Genomic DNA, 27,300 nt, shown 5'->3' on the forward strand with positions numbered 1-27,300 from the left:
TGTACGAGGCCCAGGCGTCGTGCATCGGTGCATTTGACGCCATTTGTAAGACAGATCAAGGGACTTTAGGAATGACTCCATGCGCGATCAGATGACGTCACGTCCATGCGATGTGTATACGTGACTCGCTCGCGATTTCGCTGCATTTTGCTGGTGTTCATTTCTGCTTGTTCTGGCCGAGAAATACAAATTCGATGGCGCATAGTGCCTGGTGCTGAAGGTATCACGCTTAGCGTGAAGGCCGCCACAACGGTCCCTAACGTGATGTCACGTGCCAGCCGTGTCTAGAGTTGGAGCTTGTCAGACTGCCGAAAGTGTGACTGAAGCCGATGTCCCAATAAGCGAGTAAAACAACATCAAACCAAAGATACAGAAGAAAAAAAAAAAAATAAAGGGGGAAGGGGGGGTGGACGGCGTCCAGAAATATATAGCTCGAAACTGAGAGAATTTATTTCCGAAGAGGGAGGGGGGGGAGGCGAGGGGGGGGGGGGGGGGGGGGCGGCGGCGGTGACATTATGGGAGGAAGAGAGAGAAGGGGGGGGGTGGGGGGGGCGGCGTAAGGGAAGAGGATGGCAATTCCGGATCGGTCAGGGAGACCACACCGGCATCGATTCGGACTTTGATGTCGGAAGGAACGCTTCATTTCGGACTGACCTCCGCGCGTCGCTATAGCGGAACATATCTCCCGACCGAGGAATCTGCTATCCGCGAGGGCTCGGACCTCGGTTCCCTGTTTCACGCCCTGAACGGGCGTCGTAAGCCGCGAACGGATGACTTTCGTTCGGCGTCTTGCGCTCTTCTTCCGGCCCGTAAATAGTCCCCCCCCCCCCCCCCCCTCCCCGTTCATATGGCTGTTCTCGCTTTTCATTTTTCTTCCGGCTGTGGCGCTCATATACAAGACCCCAAGTTGTATGTTTCACCGGGCGAACACCACCTACGATCTCTGGCAAGTTGAGAACGGCAGGGTGTCTCTTTTTGATGCCCTACACCTCCGGCACTCGCTCCTTGCCTTCCACCGTGCTTTGGCTGCACGTGAACGGTGGAAGCTCACGAAACACCGATGCGCAATTATGGGGGAAGCTCGCGCTTGAGGCGGGACAACTGGAAGGAAATCCTTGCCGTTCTAATCCTGTCGGTGACGTAGTCACGTGACTGTGCGAGGCACGTTAGAGACCTCTGTCTGTAGCACCGAACAGATTTGCCCGTCGTCTACAGCGCAGACGCGAGGTATATTCTCGGGCAGACTACAGTCGGATATAAGCAGTGTTGTAGGCGTTTACAGGAAAGAAGGCACGAGATACGTTACCCCTTACTTCCAAATAAAAGGTACACGTTACCGGTACCGGCAAAAAGTAACGCACGTTAATTTTGCGTGACTTTTTTTTATTAATCAAAACATGTTAGTGTTTTTACGTTACAAGTATGCGTGAGCGCCATATTTCAAGAGACGTTATGTCAGTACAACGACTTACGAAAATTACCTTATATTATTTTACGCTTTTGATTTTGAAGCTATGTGCGATGAGGGCAAGAATTCTAATAACCTGGCGCCTATAGAAACACAGACAAAAAATTAATCGCAAGTGGGAAGAGGATGTAACGTGTAGCGTAACCACGTCACTCGTTACTGTTTTTGAAAATATAACGAGCACGTTGTTACGTCACGAGTAACGTGTTACAAGTAACGCGGATATTTGTTACGCGTTACCATGCAACCCTGGATACGAGTGAAGAACGTGTCAAATAAACGCCACCACGTATCAGCCACATAATCGAATCGCTCCGCTAAAAATCGTTAGAAAACAGTAGCCATGACGAGTTATGGCTACTGCCAGCAAATAGTCTGCTACCTGTAAACAGTCCGCTGCTGCCTGCAACAGTCCGCTACTGCTGCCTGCAAACAGTTCGGAAATAGTCCCCTTGGTAGGGGACTATTTCCGCGTCGCGGAAGAACAGTGTGGTGGTAATGAGGCCGTAGGAGGAGCTTCGAGCGCATCTTGCCGTAATATATCGCTGTCTGAACATCCATACGACATCCAACATTAGCCGAGCAATAGTGATCCTCAAGATATTTCTAATTTGTAAAACACAGCAACATCTTGGAGAAAAATGAAAGTACTGTGGGCGCTTCGCGGCAGCTATGCATGGTCGCTGCCTTAACCGACCTTCAGTTTTTGTCCTCTTTTTCCGTTCATTTTTATTCATCATTACCACAAGAGGGCAGGTTATTTGCCTTTTAGATCCTGCCGCGGCCATCTTCCCAGCAGTGGCCTTTGTGGATGCTCGTCAAAGCCCGCTTCAGTGGCTCGGCATCTCGGTAAGACAAAAGAAGGTCAGCAATGGCGACTGTAATCTGGCGCGTGTGCAAAGCGTCTATAGTTTCTTCGTAACACGTTTAGGCGCTTTTCAGTCGCTGTGCACGAGTACAGCCTATCTGACGTTCCCTTTTTGTGTTCTTTCATCTCGTTCGTTTCACTTTATCACCGGGATCGCCCGACAAGCTACCGACCTTTTAGACGCCACGGTGTTCTTGGCTCCAACGCCGGCTTTGCGAGAATTCGTCAGTAATGAGTATCCATTCCGATGGCTGCGCATCTCGCTGAGACAAGATCCAGTATACGGTGATTCAAATCTGGCACGTGGAAAAAGCATCTCTATCTGCGTTTCGGAGGGATCTCGATTTTCCTTTGTCACGTTTTAGCCTGAGTTACTGTGAGACGCTTTTGGGGCAAACCTTTCCGAGCCCCGAAATTTACTATTGTCTGTCCGGAACGACGCGCCCAATTGTGGTCCTGTTCCTGCCTTTTAAGGCTTGGTCACACCGCCAACAGATCGTACAAAAAATGAAAGCCGTTTACAACTCCCTGTAACGCCGAATTAGAGCGCAGCTCTTGAGGAGGAGGAGGGAAGGGTACTGGGGGGTGGGTCAAGTGACCTCGGGGGGCGGGGGGGTCACGTGACCTTGGGGGTCACGTGACCTTGTGGGTCACGTGACCTTGTGGGAGTCACGTGACCTTGGGGCGTCACGTGACGTCGGGGGGTCACGTGACCTGGGGCCACGTGACGATACCGATGACGTCATCAGTAGCGTCACTGATGACGCCATCAGTGATGATGATGACGATGCGGATGCCGGTGACGTCATCAGTGACGTCACTAATGACGTCATCAGTGATGATGACGATGACGATGCGGATGCCGGTGACGTCATCAGTGACGTCACTGACGACGTCATCAGTGTCTATGACGTCAACGGGGGGTCACGTGACCTCGGGGGGTATCCCCAGGTCACGTGACCCCAGGGGGGGTCACGACCTGGGTAACCATCGTGACCCTCGTGAGGGTAACCCTAGTAACCCTCGTGAGGGTAACCCTAGTAACCCTTGTGAGGGCAACTCTCGTGACCCTCGTGAGGGTAACTCTCGTGACCCTCGTAAGGGTAACTCTCATAACCCTCGTGAGGGTAACTAACCCTCGTAACCCTCGTGAGGGTTACAAGGGTGAGTAACCCTCGTGAGGGTAACTCTCATAACCCTCGTGACCCTCGTGAGGGTAACCCTCGTGAAGGTTACCCTCACGAGGGTTACTAACCCTCGTAACCCTCAAAAGGGTTACCTTCACGAGGGTTACCCTCACGAGGGTTACTAACCCTCGTAACCCTCGTGAGGGTTACAAGGGTAAGTAACCCTCGTGAGGGTAACCCTCGTGAAGGTAACCCTTTTGAGGGTAACTAACCCTCGTAACCCTCGTAACCCTCGTGAGGGTTACGAGGGTAAGTAACCCTCGTGGCCCTCGTGATCCTCGTGAGGGTAACCCTCATGAGATTAACCCTCGTAACCCTCGTAACCCTCACGAGGGTTACGAGGGTTGCGGTTACGCCGACGCCGACGGCGACGGCGACGGCGACGCCGACGCCGACGGCGACGCCGCTCAAGCCGGGAACGGGCCCCTAAGAGCTGCGCTCTAAAACACAGTTGGCAGACACAGCCTGTGACGCGTGTTTCTTCTTGTCCTGTCACGTAATCACACATGAACTGTCTGCAGGCATGATTCGAAGAAACGTGCGACGCAGACCTGCTTCGAACAGGTTTCAGGCAGCAGATAGTGTTTCGTCATCCTGCCTTTAGCGAACGCTGCGTATTTTTGTATACCATCAGCGAGACCGCGACGCTGCGGTTCGTCCTCCAGCCGGCGCCGAGTTTCGCCGCCTATTTCCATAGGCGCAATGTTCCCGTTTCTTCGCTTCGCGCGTTTCTCCCCTAGATGGTTTGGTGTCTCCTGCAGGTGCCGCAAACGGCCAGGACGAACAGCAGCAGCTGCTGCGCACGAGAAGAACCCCGTTGTGGAACGGCGGGGTCTCTCCTCCGAGATGAAAGGCACACAAAGGGATCCCGCACGTCCGACGGGACGTGGCCAGGGAAGCGATATGGAACACGACACCGCTTCGAGACAGCTGTCGGCGCTTCGGGGGCTGCTGGCGCGCGAATACCGCGGGCCGCGGTTGGCGATGCGCTGCTTTGCAACGCGGACACGGCGCGCCTGATCAAACACGCTCGAGCATGGGTCGAATCAGCCCGGAACAAAGCGTCCGGTGGCCGGGCTTCGGAAATCGGTGACACGACTGCGGCAGGAGAACATGAACGCACAAACACCTGCTCCTAAAACCTAAAATAAAAGAAGAAAATGAAAAGAAAAACAACAAAGATGAAAGATTTTTTTAGAGTAGCGACCGCTCCGAGAGATAGTTTATCCGCGCATTTGCACGTTTTAATTTTTTTTTCCCTCTCTTCGTTTTATTTTGGAGATGAGAGGAAAATTGCATGATTTTGGATAATGTACCGCAAACAGAAAACCTCGGATATTCTATTGCTTTTGTTTCCTTTTTCGGCTCTCGGTCACACCGGAAATTGACTGGGCATCAGCATTTCTGATCACATCATGCGGTGATCAGAAAGAGTGCCGTGAATTCATGAATGTCATAAGACGTTTTGGTTTTCGCCGAGTCATCAACGAGCCTACGCGGGATGATGCCACTATGGATTTATTCTTTACTACCCATCCGGATTGCGTAAATGATGTGCACAGCTTGTTTTTGTTTAGTGACCGCGTTATTTGAAATATTATAATTTCGGTTGATGTCCTTGTTTCTGAAAGGTCAGGAAACATAATTCAAAACTCCGCCAAAGCCGATGGCGTCAGCATCAGTGCTAATCTCTTAAAAACATTCTGCGTACCTCGAACAATATTTTAACACACGGTCAGTAAAACTTACCTGGTATATATTTAAAGAAATGATTCACGACCTCATTGATCAATTCGTTCCGAAACGTCGGATTATTTCTAATCCCATATCACCATGGTTCACCCATAATATTAACAGAATGCTTAGAAAAAGCATTATATTAATATAGAATGCTTCTAGCTGTTAAGAAATATAACCACGATGCTTCATGGCCCTACTTTCCGAATTAAAAAAAAAATTGTAAGCGGGAAATAGGAGCTGTTAAACACAAGTTCTTCAAAGACGATCTCCATAATATGGATGTTTCTAATCCAAAACGATTTAGGAAAATTATTGACCTTTCTACAAAATAAATGTCTTCGGTCTGAATTCGACTGAAGTGCACCTCCGGGAAAAGAAAGCGTGTATAATAAGTTCAATGAGTATATTTCAGCAGCGTTCTTACTAGCGAAACCTTCTCAATGCCGCTACTAATTCCGACGCAGCATACCTTCAGTGAAATGGAGGGTATAACTTCCTCCAGAAGTAATTTCGATTTCAATAGAGAACCTACTGCTCAACTCCTCTTCTGGGCGTATTGGCATCGACAGCAAAATCTTAAAGCTAATAGAACACATCATCTCTTCCTTTGTGTAAGGTTTTTATCCAATCACTTTCCACAGGTAGCGTTCCTACTGACTGGAAACATGCTGATGTAACTCTTAATATTTAAATTTGTGTCTTCTAAGAACTTGGTAATTATGGGACTATTTGTATAACGAGTGTGTGCTCTAAACTCCTGGGGCATATTATATTTACAAACATTATTCGATTTTCGGATACCTGCAATGTATTGTTTTCAAATCAGCATGGGTTTCGCAAGGCTCGATCTTGTGCAACAGAGCTCATTGAGTTGGTGACTGACTGTCATACCAATCTATACACACAAACAGACTCTCTGTTTGTTGGTTTCGCAAAAGCATCTGATCGTGTGCTACACTACAGTTTTATCGCTAAACTAAAACAACTAATAAATAATTCAGTTGTAGATAATTGGATCAAAACTTTTCTATACCACTAGAACCCAGTCCGCCCCACTTGGCGAGACATCGTCTAATTCACTTCATGTTATTTATGCAGTACCCCGGGGAACTGCACTGGGCCCTTCGTTCTCCTTGTTTATATAAATGATATTGGTCACGAACTCGGGAGCTGTGTTCGTCTATTTGCCGACGACCTTGTTTTTTTATCGTACTATTACTGGCGGTAAGGATTGCCGAGCGTTACCAGAGGAGGTGTACCTGATTAAAAGGTGGTGCGCTGAGTGGCTCAGGTCTGTTAATCATCTTAAAACTTAATGTGTATCCTTTTCTAAATATCGTAATCCAGTCACTTATACCCATCGACCGTTATTCAGCCAACAGAGAAGTTAGCATCTTTAAAATACCTTAGCGTGCTCTTAAAGGGGCGATGCAACAATTTTTGTATTTTGCGCAAATACCGCTTAGAACGGATCCCCGACGTTAATGACCTGTGAAATACCCGTTCGTTTTTCACCTCATGCAGTCGAAGTCGCAGAAAAAAAATAAAGAAAAACAAGCAGAGTTCATCCCCTCAACTCGCAGCCAGAACAAGTGGCCACGTGATCTGGAGCCGATTATACGCCATCAATGTTGATCATAGCCATGCGCTGGGGTTGGCAATGCACAGGACACGCCCTGCGTTCCAGACATTGTTATGGTTCGGCTGTTGTCGTCATTGCAGCGATTGGACACAGGACACTACCCGAATGCTTCTCGAGCTATGGATTATCACGAGCCCAAATCGAGGGCCACGCAATGCTCGGGTCCAATCTAGGAGCCGTATTCAAATATCGTCACTGGGCGGTACTGCTGCCGCCGAGCTACGTCATCAGGTTTTGCGAAGGAGAGATTGAATGAAAACGCTCGGTTTTGTCCTCGAAATTACACCGCAACAAAGGAGTTTCTTGGCCAGTGGCGTTGCGTGCGAGTATCCTTGAGTCCGACTAGCGCCAGTAAGCTCGTGTAAAGTGAAAAACATTCCAATTGAATATCGTTGCACCGCCCCTTTAAGCTCCGGCCTGTCTTGAGCAAGTCATATTGAGCGTTTAACTGTAAATGCTAACAAAACATTAGGATATTTAAGACGCCTCGCCGCAGATTAAACAGCTAGCCTATTGATTGCACCCTTGTCAGGAAAAAAAAAAAGAAATTGGAATACGCTTTTGTCATCTGGAATTCGCATCTAATCCATCTCTCAAACATGTTAGTATTAGCTCAAAACCGCGCGACTCGTTTCATTCTACGCGACTACGATAATCCCCGAGCATTTCCGCACTCAACCAATTGAATTTCATTACTGTTCCTTAAAAATAGACGTGCTGTCGACAGGCTGTCCTTTTTTTTTTTTTTATAATTTGTTCTACAAACCCTGGACCGATCGCAAATTTTCATCAGCCTCTCATATCTCTGTCATAAAGTCAAATTATGTTTTGGCAGAAGTAATACTTTCAAAACCTCGCCTCTTGTTTTATGTATAACTGACTGGAATGCACTACCCGAGTCCATCGTGACGATGATTCCTTTTAGCAGAGCTCACGCTACACGCCTTTTCAGGTCAGAGCGCTACAATTAGCCATTAAAAGCGAATGGTTGTTCTTGAGCCGCATTTGTATATATTTGTCAGCCTTCCAATGCGAAAGAATTAACTATCCCATGGAGCGGAGCCACCGGCGTCTGTAACCGCGAAAAGAGGCAAAAGAAATACCTTTTCTCCCATTGGCTGAGCAAAACGGCTCCTAGATAGCCATTGGCGGCCGCTTCACGAGAGCGCGCGCTCGACCGCCGCTCCCGTGTCACACTAATTGCCGGAGGGGACTGCGGCCGCTTCACGAGAGCGCCCGCTCGGCCGCCGCTCTCGTGTCAGGCGTTGCCTGAGGGAGAGGGGGGGGGGGGGGGGGGAGCTGCGGCTGTTTCTCTTTCTCTCGGCGCCGAGGAACATGGCGGCGCTTGAGGCATGTATATCGTCGGCGGCCGCCATTTCGGCAGTAGCGAAACGTGGCCGTCCACGCCAGTAGACCGCAAACTAACCAAGGGTGAGGAAGAACGACATACATGCTTTCGCATTCACAACTCATCACAAGTGCTTAGGTGTCCTCGGAATGTTTTTGTGTTACAACGTGTTTATGAATTATAAACACGCTGAAGATCGACGATGGTATGCCGGAAAGCGGCAGACGTAATCTGACGGCAGACGTGGCAGGCTCGCTTTCGGCGACGCAGACGCGAGCTAGGTGGCACTACCTATGTTTACTAGCGATGACGTCAGAGGAGGTAGTGCCCAGGCCTTGTGTTCTAGGTGGTACGGGGCGACCGCCGACGCACGTGGCTGGCATCCGGCGCCGTTGCCGCTTATTACCCGGCGCTCATTACGTGTCAGGGCGTCAACTGGCCCGACGCCCCAACAATGGTGGCCGCCTCGGGGCAGAGAAAGCCCTTGGCGTCCGCCCGTGGACGCGAGCTGACCATCAAACGCCGCCGCTGAACACAATAATCAGGAGGGGCCGGTCGGACGCCGTAGCCCCCGCTCACCTCGTGAACTGACAGTGGAGAGCGGGGAGCGCGATTTCGTCTGCTTCTTTGCAGGGGTTGTGTTGACGTGAGAACGTCGAGCTCTCATTGGCTCTGATTAAAGGATAGGGGGTAGGCCTCAGGGCAGCTTTCTTTGAAGTCTACCCACCATCCTTCATTCAGAGCCAATCAGAGCTCTGCGTCTTTCTGACGTCACCAAAACCCCTGCAAAAGAAGCGGACGAACTTGCGCTCCGCGTTAGGTATGGATTTGGCCACTGCTAGCACATCGTTCAAAAGACAGTGCACAGACGCTGGTTGAGGGGGGTTTCTTCCTCGGATGACGGTCGTACAAAAACTCTCTGCAGACACTTTTGAAGCGTACATGTATGAGGCAAACACTTCTCGAATATGTCATGCCTACAGCTAACATCGTGTCTTTAGTATGAGGTATGAGCACTGGGAATGCGGCTGAAGGAAGGCAAGTGAATGCAGCCTGTCGCTAGAAATAGAAGAACAGTGTATTTGTCACGGCAACAATGAACTACGCTTCGCCGAACGCTCTCTCTCTCTCTCTCTCCACCCAAATGTTCTATACCGATAGCGATCCAGACCAGATGCCGAAGTTTCGGAAAATAACGTGATTTTGCGATGCTTTCAACTGGAAAATGGTGTCCATTCCCGCGGTAGTTGACGCCATTCAACTCCGTGTACTACTCAGCTTCGTCGGCCGCCATTTGCCCATTCAAAACGCTCGAAAATCGCCTACAACTTTTGAACGAGATAGTGGCTAGGTCTGAAACTTTGGCATCCGGTCCGTACCGCTAGCATTACGTTTGGGCAGACTGAGTTTCCGTAAAAACGCAATTTACTTCTGCGAGAAAAAGAAAAAAAGAAGCTTATTTATGGTATTCTGTTCATTTACCATAGTCGGATACAAGTTAAGAATGCACCAAATAAACGCCACCATGCACTCACCATCCGCTGCATCGAATCGTTCCGCTGACCAACCAGGAAAGGCAGTAGCCACGACGAGTTCGGTGACGTCAGCGCGACGTTAGCGATACTTGCCTATAGAGACCAACTCAACTCTCTGACGTCACGCCGCTGCGGTGGCGCTGCTGTCGACACTGCGCATGCGCACACGCCTCCCTTCTCCCCGATTTGGTTTCTGCGCACGCGGAGTGCCCACACCTGGTGTGGGCAAACGCTGACTTGTCTTGAAGACAGCGCTTTGGCCTGTATCGTGGAATTAAGGGGGGGGGGGGGGGGGGGGCGGCAGAAATTCGGATTATATGCAGCGTGACGCTCGCCGCTCACTCGCTCCAGTGATTTGCGACGGATTCCCGATATCGTATCTGCGATAGTTCGGGCTGTCCAGTAAGAACTCGTCGTGCGTGTATGCACTCCCCGCATGCGTGTAAAGCCATAGAGTTATTATAATGTACGCTAGAGGTTCAAGTGGCGCTAGTGTGCTGACGCAAATTGAAGCAGACAGCAACCAGTCGAAAATTGACTTCCGGTAATACATTTCTATGGGAAAAAGCGAGTGCATTTTCTCTCTGCACTCTATCATAAGAGCAAATATCCCGAATAATTCATACGTAATAGGTAGCTTAGAACATTTCTCAGTCATGCCGACAAAATAATTGGTCAGTTACGGTGTTTTTCTTTCAAATTCATCGCATTAAAAACGGTGCTAAAACAGCTTCGTACGTGTATTTATGTGCACTGTCGGACACTGTTAGCGCGAACACGACGTCGGCGCTTTTCAGCGTGGGGGATATACGTGCCAAACGAACGAAGAACATCTGGAAATTAAGAAAGACGGCAAGAACTACGCAGTAACACCGGATCAGTAACATACACGTGCATATACGATCAAAATTAATTGAAGGCCACGTAATCTATTCCTATTTTAAATAAGTAAGTACCGTTTTATTCTTTCTGCTCTGAGCGAAGCTGCTTGTTCTACGTTCAAAATATCACTCGCACGCTCGAAATCTTTGAGAACAAGTGCCCGATAAAAGCTGCCCGGCAGAGAAAACAATACGAAGAGACAACTTTTATAGCCCACGGACTTTATTCTCTACGTTTTGAATGTTTTTATCCGCTCATGCACGACGGGGTCATTTTTATATAGTGACAGGACTGGCATATTAGCAATATATAAGCGTCACCGGATTGCTGGCGAGCCTTGAACACACTCTACATTCCTTTCGATTGTAATTTTGCTTCGAATCGTCGCTTGTTTTTACACACCTGCTGCGGAACACATGTTTGGGACTGAAATGTAGCGAAGTTAAACATCGTTCACTGATGAAGAAAAATGCGCTAACTAAAGCAATTACACTTTTACAGTGTTAATCAAGGTACATACTACTCGGTACGACCCAAATAACCAAAGTGTTCCGTGTTATTTTCCGGCGAAGAGACAAAATGCACGCGCGCTTTCCCATAGGAATACACAGGAAGACTGGAAAAGTAGACTGGTTGCTGTCTGCTTGAATTTGCGTCACGGAAGTCGCATAGAGACTAGCGCCAGTTGAACCTCTAGCGTACATTATAATAACTCTATGTGTAAAGCAGAAAAAAAAAAAAAAAAAAAAGATTATTGTGATTGAAAAACAGAAGAATCGAAGAAATGAGGATTACGGTTTCAGTCAGATTTATTTCACCCAAATCCGATTTATATAGTTAATTATTTAAATTAGGAAAGAGTGGCTTTTTTGACTCTAGATGTTTTTAAAAACGATGGCTGCCTGGTATAAATATTTTTTGCATGATCATTACCTGCTTCAACTACGAAATTAATGCCCATTGAAAGATATAATAATAGACAAACGGTGAATACAAAATATTCGGCATTGGTTTGAGGCAAAGTGTTTAATATAAATCATCCCCGTCACGTCGATTCGATTTAAATGACAGTTTAACTCGTGATTCAGATCGTGCTTTAATCTACGATTTAGATCACGATTTAAATGGGGATTTGAATCACCTCGATGTTTTTTTTTTTTTTCAGTCCGGTGTAAACAGGCGGGAGTGCGGTCACGTGCCACAGCTGACGGCATTTGATTCGTCGAACCGGTCTGGCATTACCTTAGCTCCATGTCAGCGCTCGGCTCGAACACGATTGGACGCGAGTCCCCGCCGAACGCTGACGTCAGACTCGTGTCCAATATGTGCACCTTGCACATATTTGAGATACGCGTGACGGAGGAGATGGAGCATAACGGCCTTGTTCTTATCCAGAAGGCGTCGGTTGACATGCGGCTAACCTTGAAACTTTCGCTGCTGTCTTTCGGACTCGCCTGTCTCTTTGTCACTCGTTGACCGGTGCAGTTTCGTTGTTCTCCATTTTGTTTTGTTTTTCTATCGGACGCGGTGCTAACGCTGGTGGAGCAGCAGCGGGGGGCGGGCTCAACTTCGCTCCGATGCCTACAATTGTCCCGCCCAGTGGCCCTTCAGCGTCGTGACTCGCGAGAGGGCCGTGGAGACTCGAGAGAGTCGTCGCGGCGGAGTCGATTCAAGGCCCAGGAGTAGTGCTACTCTCGCGGACGGCGGTCGGGGCTTGAGACCCGAATGACTGATGGCGTCGGTAGCCCGTTTCATCGACTCTCTTTAGCTGACGTGTTTGACGTGCGCTGGCGTGGATTGCAGCTATGATTGGCGAGAATGGCGTCTCAAGGAAGAACGCTGTCGACTACGGCTCGTCTCGTTTCAGCGTTAGGTCTCCGCGCAGCTGATGCTGGTGCGCAGCTGTTACCAATCGGGCAGCGTTGAATGAAGTACGACGTTTCTTCTTTTTCTTTTTTTTCTTTCGCGCGTCTATATCGTGGATTAATTGAATCGGGCAAAGAATCTGCAGTGACCTTGCACTTTAGGTATCTGTGTGTGTGTTTGTGTATGTGGTTCAGCTTTTGACTGATGTCTGCGTTATACTTACCTTGTCACGCGCAGTTTCGTTCTCTGACAGACTTCATCCCACCATCTTCTTTCGTTAGGTATGGCTTATGTTCCGCAATAAAAAAATGTAGTCTCCTTTTTCTACTGTGCTATTCCAAAGATAATGCGTGGCCGAAAAATACTTTAAGCACTGCCAAATTAACAAACAAAAAGCAATTGCGGAGAATGCTTAATTATTTTTGTTAATAAATGGTCACATGCTTGAAGATATTAAAAATGAATACCCTGTTGTTGTTGTTTCCTTTTTTCGTGAGCTTTCCTGTGGGCTTCTCTGTGATATATCATTTACGCTGTCATATGCAGTTCCACCTTCTCACGATCGATGGTTCTTGGACAAACTGGTACTCGGTAACACGAAGACGGAATACTAGAGATCATTTTTTCACGAATACTCGCGCTTGACGCCGAGCCGCATTATCATAATCATAATTGACGTTACGATATATGGTAGTGGCTTAATTGGTGATTTCTGCGAAATCGACGGCACCCAGTGGCAAGAACAGAAAGCTATCGCGTAAGGTTTGCTCACCAGCTCTCTCGAGCAAATCAGATTCTACATTTTTGGACCTAAAGACGAAGCCGGGAAAGTAGGTGCAGAAATAGGCGACGAAAATCGCCAATACCCCTCGTATCAGGGCATGGTAGCTGTCGTCTCCTAGCCTCCAGCATTTCAACCTGTCTAAATTTTGGTCTAAAGCCCTTCTGTTGATGCTCGCGGCTTCTCAAAACGTGAAGCTGTCCTCGAAGAAAGCACGAATATCTCATAACTGGGAATCCGTTTTTTTTTTTTTTTTTTTTTTCGGGCAACGACGGTGGTGTTTCTAGATTCATTGCGATCGTCTTCAGCGCGGTCTGGACCCGGCGAACGATGGAGCGTGCGAGCCTGTCGTTCTTCACCGTGCCCGATGAACGTCGGCGGAAGACGCGAGATTGGGCACGTGGACGTCGGTAATCTCATTGAACGACAGTCCTCCATTGCGTGGCCGTTGTTGTCATTGTTTCTTCGACCGCTGCGGCTGCGGACAGACCGGGGAATGTCCATATAGCTCATTCTTGCATTGCATCCAAATATTCTCTTCTCTCTCTCTCTCTCTCTTGCTCGCTCTTACAGAGACACATGGGCACGGGCAGATATGTATACACATGTAAGGGCAGGCACACAGTGGGATACGTAGACAAACATAATTGTTCCTTCGCGTGGACGAACGGATAAAATCGATAGGCACAGAATACGCATTGTGTTTTGAGCTGCGCTGGTTCCTTAGTATATGTCTTGAAGAGTTCCGTGCTTTCGCATATTATCTTTCGTCAAATTTGAAGGCTGTTTTTCGCTGGAAATTCGAGGGTTTATTGGAGTTTATTTTTGGGAGATTCCCTGTTCTCCGAAATTCAAAGTTCGATCTTACTGCGTTCCTAATTCTTTGAAAATTCAAAATAAAATGAATGTCCGGACAAAAACGTAGCTCAAATTAATAAAAAGAACTCACCGTATCGAAATATATTTCTCCAGCTGCATGTGGCATTGGCGCCCCAGGGATTTTGCGAACAAGTGTTCTTTCAATAAACGTCGGTACTTTCATATAGCAAAGCGCACGGACATGGAGTCGTTGGGAAGCATAAAAGTTTCATGCTGCCCTCGCCGCCTATGAAATCTACACTTTCATATCTTCCACTGTTACAGAGACACAATCCCTCCTCTATCTAAGAGGCACAATTATCGTATCGTGCATACTGGAAACCGGAAATGCGGCTTTTATCATGGCCCAGAAGTACATTGACCCGTTTCACTGAACGAGCCTTTATTCGTAAAATACCGTCTTTTTAGCTTTTCATTTCGCCATAGTGACATCGAAATTCCGAGTTTTTCGGATAAGAAAATAAGCGAAAATGTCGGAGGCGAGTGTTTTTCGTAGTTCTCCAGACTTACCCGAAAACAGGAAAGCCTGGTGTTATAATTCACGAGACTTTTTGAGCTCGGTATTCACGCTAAGTTGCGCTAAATTTTTGGAATTAAACATCTGCGTTTCACTTTCTTTTCTTTTTTTCTTTTTTTTTTTTTTTGAAGGGGGTGCATTTTAAGACGTCTTTTAAAACACACTCTCTGTGTTTTAGGGCGTAAGCACAATGTGTTTAAGGCCTAATCTTAAACACATTTTGTGTACTAACGAACGCAGAGTTTGTTAAGATATCCGGCCCGTGACCCACGCATGCATCCATCCCACAAAAGTAAGTATTCGGCGTACATTCGCTCGGCGTTTTGTGCGCACGAAAGTTGGGAAAACTCGAGGCCCTCCGCTAATAGACCATTTGCAGTCTCTCCCAAGCGCCCCGGCGCGCGCGCGAGGAATCTTGGGATCGGTGTTCTGTCGGCCCCCGTCGTCTGGCTGCTCTCCGTTGGAATCGCATCACCTCGCCCTAGACATACTTTTCATCTTCGTTGTTTATACTTAATAATCCTCTTTTTTATCTACTCCAGTGTATTTTTCTTGTTCATAAGTGTATCTATTTCGTTCAGCGCTTTGTATTTCTTCTGTATATTACGTGTTTTTGTGCATATTCCATCGTTTTCGACGCGGCCGTCGACGGACACCACGCCGCTTCGTTCGCCGCTCCCGGGGTGAGTACTGACTGTTGCCGTTACGCTCTATCCCGCTCCTAGGCCGTTCATTTAACTCGTGTGCGGTCGCGAGAGAGCAGTTTCGAACATCACTACAAATGTCACCGCTGTAAGCAGAGAAATAAAGTAGTCATCACGAAGCGAAGGCCGACATGCCTTCGCTTCGTGATGCGCTCGCCCTGTGAAATGTGAGCGTGGGATATCGAGTACTGCTTGCGTGCTCAACATTCGGGACGGTGCTTTGTCGTTGCGATCTTTTTGCCCTTCGGACGCTTGCGAAGCTGTACCAGCGGTCGGCGTGCCTCGGCAGCGCTCGTCAACAACCGTCCGCGCAGCATCACATCCTTCGCGTTCGGTTCTTCGTCGCGGCGGGAGAAGGGGTTCTGACTGCGTTTTATGCATAGTATGGGGGAGATTCCATTGTTTATCGAAATTACAGTTCAGCTAGCGCGCTCACTGTGGTGAGGCAAGATTGCCCCTGCGAACCGCGCTAACACAGCGTCCCGCGAGTGCATATCTTTATTGATCATCCCGTTTTCACGCAAGCGCGTGCATATGAAATGCTAGACACTTTTTAGTGGCTCTGCGAACTGCTTCTTTTGGACGAACACTGACGCATTGAAAGCTGGAGTGTCTTTGCCACTCCTGTACAACACTTCACGGTCGTGCCAGCAGCTTTATGCTGCTGGCACGAAACGGATTATGGTCAAAACGCGTTCTTCGTATTCAGAGCTGCACTATATCATGGACACTGACAGGGCAGCAGCAACAAGCAGCTCAGTGACACTGGAGATGCTTGTCCCCAATGCCAGTGCGTGGCTTGCTTTCAGAATGCTCCTTCGACTGTGTAATGTTCGAAAGTGCACAAGAAGTTGTAGATTACAAAAGCTGGCATGTTTGCCTAATAGCAAACGCTCTTTTTTTAGCACAAAGTTTACAGCAGGCTTTTTTTGAGGGGTTGTTACCCTAGATGAACTCTTACTTCGCAAGTTTAGGTTAATTCTGTCAAAACAACACCAAACCCATTAAAAAACTGTGTTGGTCAAATTTCCGTCCTCCTTTTAAAACGCTGACTGAGCTGCCTTTTTTTCAGGGAAGGCTATGGCGACACGGGATGTACCAGAGCCGCAAGAGCTACCACTTCCAGCAGGACCTTGGACCAAGCAGCTGAAGGACTTTCCTTCCGCATTCTCGGAAAGCCACATCCAAGGGCATGGCCAAGCAGCTGGAGCACAGAAGCACACAAGTTCTGGCTACAAAATGTTCAAGGCCCACAAAGTGCAGAACATCTTCCTCCACACCACAAGTGCATCAGAGACAATTGTCAAGGCTAACGTGGAGGCTTCCATGACCCTTACGAAGCGATACGCAGTGCATGCTGTGCTCTGCCAAGATGGGCAGGTCAGCAAGGCTTCCTGTTCCTGCAAGGCTGGACAAGGCGGTGTGTGCAAGCATGTGGCAGCACTGCTTTGGCACATGCTAGACCTGATAAGGGAGGGAAGGTCCTACATCCCGGATGCTCTGGCCTGCACTGAGGGAGCAAGGCAGTGGGGCCCATCTTCAAAGAGAGGTGCAAGTACGGTGTCGTTCAACGAACTAGAATTCGTCAAGCACGACTCTAGCAACAAGGCGAAGAGTGCGAGAAAAACCACGGAAGTGCATGTGGACGTGGCGCAGGCAACCGTCAAGAGGCTGCATACAGATTTCATTGAGAAGGGAATATTCCCAATGTTTGCGGACGTGATGGAAGAAGCTGCCTTCACACCCTTGCCAAGGAAGGTTCAGGAGCACTCGAACACGGATGATGGGGCCTCTGCAGCACGGATCAGCTTGCCCATAAAAGAGTGCTGGAATCACCAGATGCCACCAAGCGATCCATGCACCCTGACTCTTACACAAGCTCAGCACCTGGAGGAACAGACACGTGGCCAAAGCAGAAGTATGCTGTGGCACACGGAACGTGAGAAAAGGATCACGGCATCACAGTTCGGAGACATCGTCAAACGACAAGCACCCGTGAACGAAAAGTTTCTCAGGACGATTTTCTCGGGCGGACATGGCACGACACGTCACATGAGGGCGGGACTTCAGAATGAGGCGGCTGCTCTGAAGCGCTACAAGGCCAAGCAAAAGGTCCAAGTCTTCAGTGTTGGCCTTTGCATCAACCCTGGCCTTCCCATGCTGGGGGCATCACCAGACGGGCTGGTCTGGGACGAAGATATACAGGAGTACGGACTAGTCGAAGTGAAGACCGTGTCACGGGCGATAGATGCGAACCTGACGACCTTCGAGGAGGTGATGAGCAGAGGGTTTGTGGAGTTTATCCATGCGGACAAGAGTGTCGACAAAAAGCACAAGCACTACTACCAGGTGACAGGACAACTTGCGCTCACAGGACTGGAGTGGTGTGACCTTGTTGTTGACTGGGCGAAAGACTGCTGGGTCACACGGGTGCCCTTTGATGAGGCACTCTGGGTGAACGTTATGGTGCCACGCCTGACAGACTTTTTTTTTAAATATCGGAAAGACTGAGTGTTGATCATAAAATTGTAGTGTCTGTTGTGGGCGGTTCTAGTGCCAAGTTTGGACACTTTTGGTAATCGGGTTGCAAACACTGCCCGCGTGGGTGGGCGGCTCCGTACGTCAGCCTGCTGGTTTCGACTTCGACAACACCGGTTCTTGGCCTACCCGGTTTACGCAACTCGAGGAGTACGCTTATGCCTCCGTACTTCGCCAAGCACCACCGGACATTCAGGTGCGGACACTTCTCTACTGCATGGGCCCCGAGGCTCGGGTCCTTCTCGACATGTTCGGCTTGAACGCCGCCTCCCTGAACAACTACAACACGGTGGTCAAGCGCTTCTCGGAACACTTCCTGTACCCCGTCAACGAGGTGTAAGAGTCCTCGAGGTTCCACGAGCGGGTTCAGCAGCCGGGAGAGAGCGTCGACAGTTACTACGCCGAGCTCTGCAAGCTTGTCAAGTGGTGCAACTACCCGTCCCCCAAAGTCGAAGAACGCCTGGTTCGCGACCGGTTCGTTGTTGGTCTTTGCGACGAACGCCTGTCCGGCCAGCTCTGCTGGAAAGCCAAGCTCAGCCTCAAGGACGCGTGGACGCAGGTGAGGCAGATCGAAGACGCCGAAAAAGAAAAAAACTGCTCGCGGGAGTCGAGAGTGTCCAGGTCACCGTCAACGTTGACGCCACCAAGTCTTGTCATGGTCCGACGCACCAACGCAAGACAACAAAACGGTCAGACGACGCATCAGCAGTGTCTTCACTTGGCGATAACGACCCAGGTTCCTGCAGCTACTGCAGTCGGGCCCCCCACACACGCTCAGACTGTCCTGCTCGGCAGTCTCTGTGCAATTATTGCAAGAAGAAGGGCCACTTCGCGGACGTCTGTTGCGCTCGGAAACGAAAGCAGAGCAAGGTGGCGTTCCTTACCGCTCCACGCAATCCTCGAGACTGAGAAGGCCAAGGCCAAGTACGTTGAGGTCAATGTCGACAACTACACGGCGATATTCAAGGTAGATTCCGGCGCGGAGGCGTCTGCTGTTTCGGAAGCCTTCCCGAACTTACCTCATCATCTGGACAAGGTCGACGACCTGCTGACAGCACCAGGAGACCAGTCGCTAAAAGTCATTGGGTACTTCATGGCTACCCTCCTGTGGCGAGGCAAGACCGGTCATCAGCGTCTGTACGTGATCAAGTCCCTCTCTATGCCCCTGCTCGGGTTCCCAGCCATCCAGGCTCTGGGTGTGGTAAAGTTCTTGGACGACATGAAAGTGCCGGCACCGCAGGGACTTTTCAGAGGTCTCGGCACGCTCAAGGAGGAGTACAAGATTCGGCTACGCCCGGATGCGGTTCCGTTTTCACTTAGTGTTCCATGCCGCATACCGATACCCCTGCGCGAGGTGGTGCAAACAGAACTGGCCAAACTGGAGCCAGACGGAGCCATTCGGCGTGTCACCAACCCCACACCTCGGGACGCTGGACTGTTCATGGTTCCAAAGTCGTCGGGAGGTTACCGTGTCTGTATCGACTTTACAAAATTAAATCAAGTTGTCCCGAGAGAACGTCATGTGCTCCCCACCGTCGATCAAGTCCTGGGACTTCTGGGCGATGCGGCAGTCTTCTCGAAGCTCAAAGTTACCTCAAGCTTCCATCAGGTCAAGCTTTCCAAGGACTCTCAAGAGCTTACGATGTTCATTACGCCGTATGGGCGTTATTGCTTTTGCCGACTCCCATTTGGCATCACGTCGGCCCCTGAGTTTTTCCAGCGACAGGTGGCGTGGATCTTGGAAGTCCTAGACGGATTGGTCAACATGGTCGACGACATCCTAGTCTTCGGCAGAACGAAAAAGGAACATGACCAACGCCTGCGGCAGGTGCTGTTGTGTCTCTCCGAGGCCGGCGTCACCCCTAGCTTCCGTCGACGGTTCGGCCTCAGGTGGACCTGTCTACTCGCGTCATCGTGATGTGCCTCGTCCAGCATCACCACCACGTGTTCGTGGTGATGGTACGGGCCGACACTACTCAACCCATTCTGGAAGACAAGTGGTCGCTCCCAAGAGACTCAATCTGTAAAACTTTGTTTTTTTTCACAGCCAAGGTGTCCGATACTCTCCTTGAACATTCTAAAGGGGGGATTTTGCGGGCGGTGCTAGTGCCAAGTTTGGACACTTTCGGTAATCGGGTTGCAAACACTGTGCCCACGTCTTGTGTAAAAAGCCATTGCCTCGTGTGATAAAGGTGCCTTTTGGTTCCTAGCTCTGGACGCTCAGTTGGTTGCTTGCCGTCGCTGGTGGGCTGTGCAGTTTCACCGCCGGCCACAGCCCGGCACGGCAGTGTCACAAAGGAATCAACCTCATTTTTAATGCCAAAGACTTGGAGAACATATAATAAACCAACTTTTGTGAACTGAAAGTGGCTGTCATGACAAGTAGTTGGAATGCCTCAGACTGCTCATGTCGGCACAAGAATTTGTTGCAAACTGTAGCGCGTACCTCTGTCCGATATAGTAGTCGCAATATTTGTGTACTGAAAATAGAGTTTGTGCACTGTGCATGCTAAATTTCATACACTTTTCCATTGTTTACAAACCCACGCCCCAGCGTGTAATCTTCACAGCCTAGCATGCGCGTGGTCGTCAGTTGTGAAACCGTCCAAAGCACGCGCCATACACACAAACACTAAAGATGGTATGAGAGCGTGTGACACCTAAAGAGGGCATGATCCTCTTCTGCATTATGCGCGAAAGTTCCAACAACGACCATGTGCTGTGGCTACCAACGCCGCTTCCGGCGGCCCACCTGGGAGCAAAATTGGTTTACGGTAGTGTCGTTACTGATTTCAGCGCTATTGATGGTGAAATTTTGGTTGCACGTCAAGGTCCCCACATGTTCTTCCTCTGGGGTGACAGACATCTTCCTTTGGTTTAATCTGTAAACCCTCTAATCTTCATTTGCTGGGGCATATTGACGGAGAATTTTAGTAATTCGCACAATTTACAATGCAACAGCTTGTTTTCAACATCTTGAATTTTTGCCTGTGGCACACGCAATGGCATCTCAGTTAAAGCCCCTTCATGTTTTAAAAGTAGCGCAAAGTGCGTCGATGCACGAGGCACGTGCAACATGCAGCCCTTGGGAAGATCATGGCGACACAGCGCAGCACTGAGCTAGATTTCAGACGCCATGTCCTTCCCAGAAGTGGCACACGGTACGTGTCTCGAGAATTTCCACAACAATGAATGGCGCCACTTTTCCCAGGATAGAGGGGCTTTAATCTCAGTCTGCCTGTTGCCCCACCAAACAGTTCTGCTAGGAGTCGACTGTGGCCCCACCATTACGTCTATTTTTCTTTATTAACCACTACATTTCCGCCCTTTTTAGAGGATATGTGTGTATTAAAATAAAACATCCAAAAGTATTGAAATTAATTTAATCAGTCCTAGTTAAAAATTAAGAATAATCAAATGCTCGCTACTCTGTCGTGTAGTGTGCAACCAATCTAAAATTAAAACCTGGCAAGTTTGGACAACATTTTATTGCGTTGAGTACTTCTGACAGGAATCCTAACGTCCTTGATTTCTTTCATCATGACCATCTACCTTTGCTTTGAAACATTTATTTAACGACCAAAGAAGTGGCCACCATATCTGCCCTGCTGTTTGGGCATAAAAAGAGGAAAAGCTTTTAATCTTCTCGGGAGCTTCCAGGGCGAATGAGACAAGTGGCAGCGATCAGGGACTCCTGGGGCTTCAGTAGTCTGGAGTCACCTGGTTGATCTCGGCGAGTATGGTTTCCTTGAGTGCCGTAGGGAGGTTCTGAAGTTGCCCGACTGTGACGTTGTTGGGGGCCAGGTGCACTGCGAGTGGAGGGTGAACGGGCAATCCATCCCAAGAGCTTGGTGACAGGGTGAACACAAGTGTAGCATCCAGAGTCATGTTGCGCTGGTTGCGGAAAAAAGACGTCCGAGGCCCGTTCAGCTAGCTCCTCGGGAGAGACACCTTTGCGAAGGGCAACAGTGGCAGCAAATTGCCTAGGTTTGTGGTCCCCGAGGAGAGAACGGAGGAGCCTTCAAACTTTCGAAAGATGGCTATTGCCGGAGATGGATCTGCACAGGGAAGTCCAGCAGTTGGAAGCGAGTTCCGAAGTGTAGCACGAGATAGTCTTTTGGAGTTTATGTGAAGGTTTGAGGAGTCGTCGTGGTCTGCGAGAACGGCGGTAACAGGCCAACAGGTGAATGCGGCGGTCCAGTAAGTAAATGCTCGTCAAAGCGGCATCGTCCGGTACGGTTAGCCGCTTTGTGGCAGACTTGTGGGCGGACTGGATAGCTTGTATAATGTCGGAAAAGCCAGCAAGTTCCATGACAGAAGAAAGAGCTGCTCGGAAGTTGTCCCACTTAGTGAAGAATGTGTCGCAGCAGGCGCGACAGTGAGATAGGGTTGCGGATAGGAAGTCGTAGCGTAAAATAATGGGGAGGTGATCACCGCCGAGGCGGTCGCCGGCGACATGCCATCTCCAGCGTCGAGGGTAACGAGCACAGGTAAAGTCGGGGCAGGTGTCCTGCTGTTGGGAGGATTGTTTGATACGTGTGGGGGTGTCTGGGATGTTGAGGAACGAAAGTTTCAGCCCTGTGAGGTCTGCAAGAAGCCGCGTGCCGTGGGGAAGGTCAATGTCGTAGCCCCATGCGTGTGTTTGGCATTAAGATCACCGCAAACGGGAACGTCGTCTTTTGGATAAAGACGGGCGAAGTGCTTAAAAAAAGGGATGTTTAGCGGCTGCCTTGTCCAGCGGTTTAGCGATGTGTCTGGAGCCACATAGACAGAGAAGAGAAAAACGGGCCGTTGAGGAATTGGCGGCAACCCGTAACGCTGGTCATTGCAGAGCACCTCTGTGAGGTGTCGAGAAGAGTGAAGCACACTGATCGATGAACGTACAGGGCGGAACGAATCCAAGGCAAGGGGGCACTAGTCTCAATGTTCGGAGCAAGTCCATCGTACTGTGGCAAAGAAGGGAGGGGGCCGTTGATTTCTTGTAGAGCAAACGCAGCGGCCATGTCGGATGACGAGTGAAGATAAAATTTTTCGATGAAGTCTGCCTTCTTCTGTTTAAGCGAGCAACAGTTCCACTGAACAATCCTGGGGGCGCTAACCATGTTTGCGTGGTGATAGTGGGGGGCCGCCGAACGGAATGATGCCCTGCATCGCGAGGCGCCCGATTACTGCACGGGTGCAGGTATCCACGAGAGTAAACAGCGAGTTTTGCATCGTCGGAATTCGCTGCGTGGCTGCCAGCATTTGTTTTGTGAAAAGGGTGATTTGTTGTTGCAAGCCAGTAAAGTCTGACCCTGACGGAAGTAGGGCAGGCGTCTCACTAGTGCTGTTGACAGCTCTCGCTGATTCTGCGAAGGTGGTCCGAGGCGGTTCTGATGTTGGGACTTGTGTGAGGTCGGCGGTGATGTTGTGTGCCGGCGTTAGGAGTTTTGTGGCGAGCACCGGGCGGGAGTCAGTCTTCTGCTTCGCAGACCTCGGTGCTGCGATGAGGGCTTTGGGCGCAGATAACAGCACAGCTTGCTGAGCAGGAGCTAGTTTCAGGCGTCACTGGTGGTGACGCCGGCTTCTCTTTGGATGTTGATGAAGGCAACTGACGACGCTGTGTTGTGCCGTTGGCTTGGGTGCTGTTGGGGCACTGGGCAACGCGAGGCTGGTGCCGTCGAATGTAATGAGTGCCGACCCAGAGTTTGTGAGAGGACCGGCCTGGAGGATAGCAGATTTCCGGCAATGAAGGTTTTTTAGGACGCAGAATCCAGGTCGCCAGACTTTTTTTATGAATCCGCGAACCTGGCCACGGCGAATGGCCTCGTAGCCTTGCACGGAGACCTGCAGAGTGCCGATCGGGATGTATGTTACATTGAGGAATGCATCGCACACTTGAGACAAAGCAGCATCAACTGCAAGTTGATTACTGCAGTCGAGGTACCTCACTTGGTAGGGGGCTGCAATGGTGTAGGAGACCTGAGGTCTATCTGTGCAGCAACTGCAGAGTCAATGGCAAGAAAGACCCCGTCCATGATGCGGCATGGTTTGGCCGGCCGTAGAATGACAGTGTGGGAGAACTCACTGCAGAACGATGCTGCTGGAGGCGCCGCGGGCGGGGCCGCCTTACGTCGGCGAGAGACAGGATGCCATCCGTCCTCCAGGGGGAACGAGTCAGGGTTCGAGTCACGTTGGATGCACCGGGGTGAGGTGGTAAGCTTAGTCGCAGCGGCGCCGAAGAAAAAAATGCCACGAGCACGCTTCGTTTCATTGGCGGCAGTGCGGATGTGGCAACTGTTGTTGAGGGGCGACAACTTGCTTTCGGGATCATCGTCGCCGAGGATGGAGAATGGATTCTGAGTAAAGACCGCAGGTTGAATTCACGCGGCAACAAGTGGTGCATCAAGAAGCGACGTGACGGCAGGAGTGGTTGCACCGGCTGTGGGTGGTGCATTGAGCGGTAAGCTTCAGACAGCGGGAGAAGCCAGCGTGGCCTCGGTGGGTTGTGAGTCCATTTCGTTGGGTAGAGGAAAGTCCCGAGGGCCGTAGTCGGTGCTAATGGTCGTCATGGGTCATGAGGGCGTGTGGGCACAAAAAGTTGCCGGAGCTGAAGTGAGCTAGATAGAGAGATATGGCCTCTTTTTTCTCCACGACCATCTACGAAGCCACAAGACTGCAGCTCTAGCTTCGACTGAGCAGTGGCTCTCTCGTGAAATTGCACAGCAAAGCACAGACCTTCCAGATAGAGTCCAGGCTCTTGCTCATACTGTTTGGGAAAGTACCCCTCAAGATTCGAAAACACTTCATTTGTCCAATCACTCGTTCCACGTGGATCCGGACCTTCGCAATCGCCCTAGTTTTCGCTTCGTCCTCCAGGGAGAGCTGTAGCCTTCCCCCAAGGAAAGGTGGAATGTTCAGGTTAGCCCCTGCAGCTTCGACCTCTTCAGTGATCAAAAAGCCTCTGTCCGCCATGACAGAGTCTCCGGGCTCAAGAAGGTTGCATAGCCCGGAACATGCGGTCAGGGCTTTGTCAGAGACGCGGCCAGGGGCAAGGTCGCTCACGAACGACACGAACCCATTGGGGGTGATGCCCAGCAGTCCCTTGGCAGTGTTGTGGCACTTGTAGCTTGAGTAGGTATCACTCTGCACCCTGAAGTCGCTAGGTGTCTCGATGAAGATTTCCGTGCAATCCAGAATGACTCTCGTCGATGGATACGCCTCGATGAAGCACTCCGGCATGTGCTTGTTCACAACCTGTCGCGACGGCCAGTAGTTGAGTTGAGCAAGGTAGTCCGCTAGGTAACCAATCCAGAATGTCCACACCCGGCTGACTGTGCTGATGTGGATACGAAACCGGTATGCAAGGTCCTGCTCCAAAAGTCCCACCCTCAGGCGGGACAACACGAGCAGCAGCTGATCATCCATGGATAGATAAGGTGACCTTCTCTGCGGACCTTGACTTTCCTTGTGAGCTTCATAACCTGCCTGAACAAACTTGTAAAAGGCGAGAAATCTCTCCAGGGAGTCGAATCCCGTGTAGAAGGCCAGTTTCTTTGGGTCCTGTTGCACGGCTGTGAGCGTGAAGTTCTGAAAGGGGATTGTAGCATCGATGACCTCCTCTGCTTTGTCATACATCTCCTCAAGATGGGCTACTTTCTTCCGCAGAGCTTCATTTTCTTTCTGTAGACGGTCGTTGTCCTTGCGCAGTTTCTCGTTTGCAGAAGCGAGCTCCTCTAGCTGCCTGATGCGATCACGCAGGGCTTGATCGATACATCCTGTGATGCTGTACTGGTGGTCTGCCAGATGGGGAGATAGCAAAATAAATATCACATCATTTTTGCAGTCAAATATCAAAACAAAAAACTAGGCTTTCTCCTTGTAATTGCCTTGGCTCTGCCAAATAGCATATCATGTGCCATACAAAAAAAGCATCACATGTTAAAGGGGCCAAGAAACGATATGCATTTGGATGTTCTGCACCTCATACAAGCATACTGACGTCTGTAGCACAAATATAATCTATATAATAATCTATATACCACAAACCAGAGGCTCCCCTGCCAAGGTTATATTCTGAGGAATAGAAGGCTAATTTACAGTCAGAAATCACAATGTTGAGAAAGCCTAGGGTTCACACCAGGGTGACGACACTTGAATACAGACGGCTTATGAACTGGACCCAAGCACTGAGTGAGCACCTGACTATTTGGTTACAATCAATGCCATGGTAACTATTGGGGCTTGGGCTTGTGTCTAATCACTGCGCCAACAGTAGCAGCTAACCCCTAACAGTAATCATGTGATTATTTTACCTGGCTGTGAGGAAGAGCAGAATATTGCTTGTTCTCAAGCTTTATTGTGCGACAGCAGCATTTAGCAGAAGTAACTGAGTCGGTTTATGACCTCTTTAATGCTGCTCTGTTCCACACGAAGGAGCTATAATGGGAATGCTGGCTATTCGCCTTGAGATCCGATCGTCAGGGGTGCTGCGGGGAAATGCGGAACTAAGCTTTGTTCTACACTTACTTGGAGCACGGAGAATGCTGCGGACGCTAACTCGAAGCCCTGAGAGGCTCCGGTGCAGCGTTCGTGCGCATGCATTGGAGTCAACTGCGAATTCTAAGAGCATGCATAGCCTTGCCCGTGCTCCATAACAAAAGTGGGGATGGTTTTTTTGTGGACGCCAGAGAATCGCCGCTTGTCTTGTAGGAAACAATGGATAAACAAAAGCATGTGTCCCCACTTTTCAATCTGGATCTTGAGGCAAATAACATGCAAGCAGGGCTGTGGCAGCATCTCCTTTGTACCTGGCAGACAATGAAGTGAGGGTGTGACCGCAATCTGAAAGAACAACTCCGCGGGTACCTTGCATGTGCGGTATCTTAGAGTGCACCGTGCCATATGGTGCTGCGAGTATGGAACGGCCACAACTTGCGTGCTATAGCCAGCGGTGACTGAGTTAGTACAGTTTGTAAAGTTCGACGTACTGCATGTAAGTGTTCCATGCACCTATCGGGACTGCTGCACAGTTGACAGGGATGCCAAATAAACAGACGAGCAACACTGATGCTCAATGTTAGGAGCTTACCGCTAGCTATTACATCATCAGTGTCAGGGGCACCAGCGGAGGCCAAGGGGCTGCCGGGTTGTGCTGGCTCCTGGCTAGCAGGCAGGGTCACGGTCTGTGCCAGGTCAAGGTCCGACAGAAAGTAGGCCGGCAGCGGCTGCAGCGCATGGCGCTTCCTTGCGCAGATCATGTTTGGGACCTTTGGGCAGGCCGCAACATCTGCAGGCAAGGATAAGGCAATTGTTCACGCAATTATTTTATAAGCATTACATACCGGCTGGAATTCTGTCTAGCAC

The 27,300-nt window shown here is 49.8% G+C and overlaps 1 protein-coding gene across 2 annotated transcripts in view; it reads left to right on the plus strand.

Moving 5' to 3' along the window:
- The window catches only part of LOC8030216 (serine/threonine-protein kinase PLK2), a 317,717-nt gene that overhangs the window by 167,202 nt on the left and 123,215 nt on the right, over nt 1-27,300 (plus strand). The window lies entirely within an intron of this gene.

The sequence above is a fragment of the Ixodes scapularis genome, unplaced genomic scaffold (genome assembly GCF_016920785.2).
Source record: "Ixodes scapularis isolate PalLabHiFi unplaced genomic scaffold, ASM1692078v2 PGA_scaffold47__10_contigs__length_4178495, whole genome shotgun sequence".
Classification (NCBI taxonomy): domain Eukaryota; kingdom Metazoa; phylum Arthropoda; class Arachnida; order Ixodida; family Ixodidae; genus Ixodes; species Ixodes scapularis.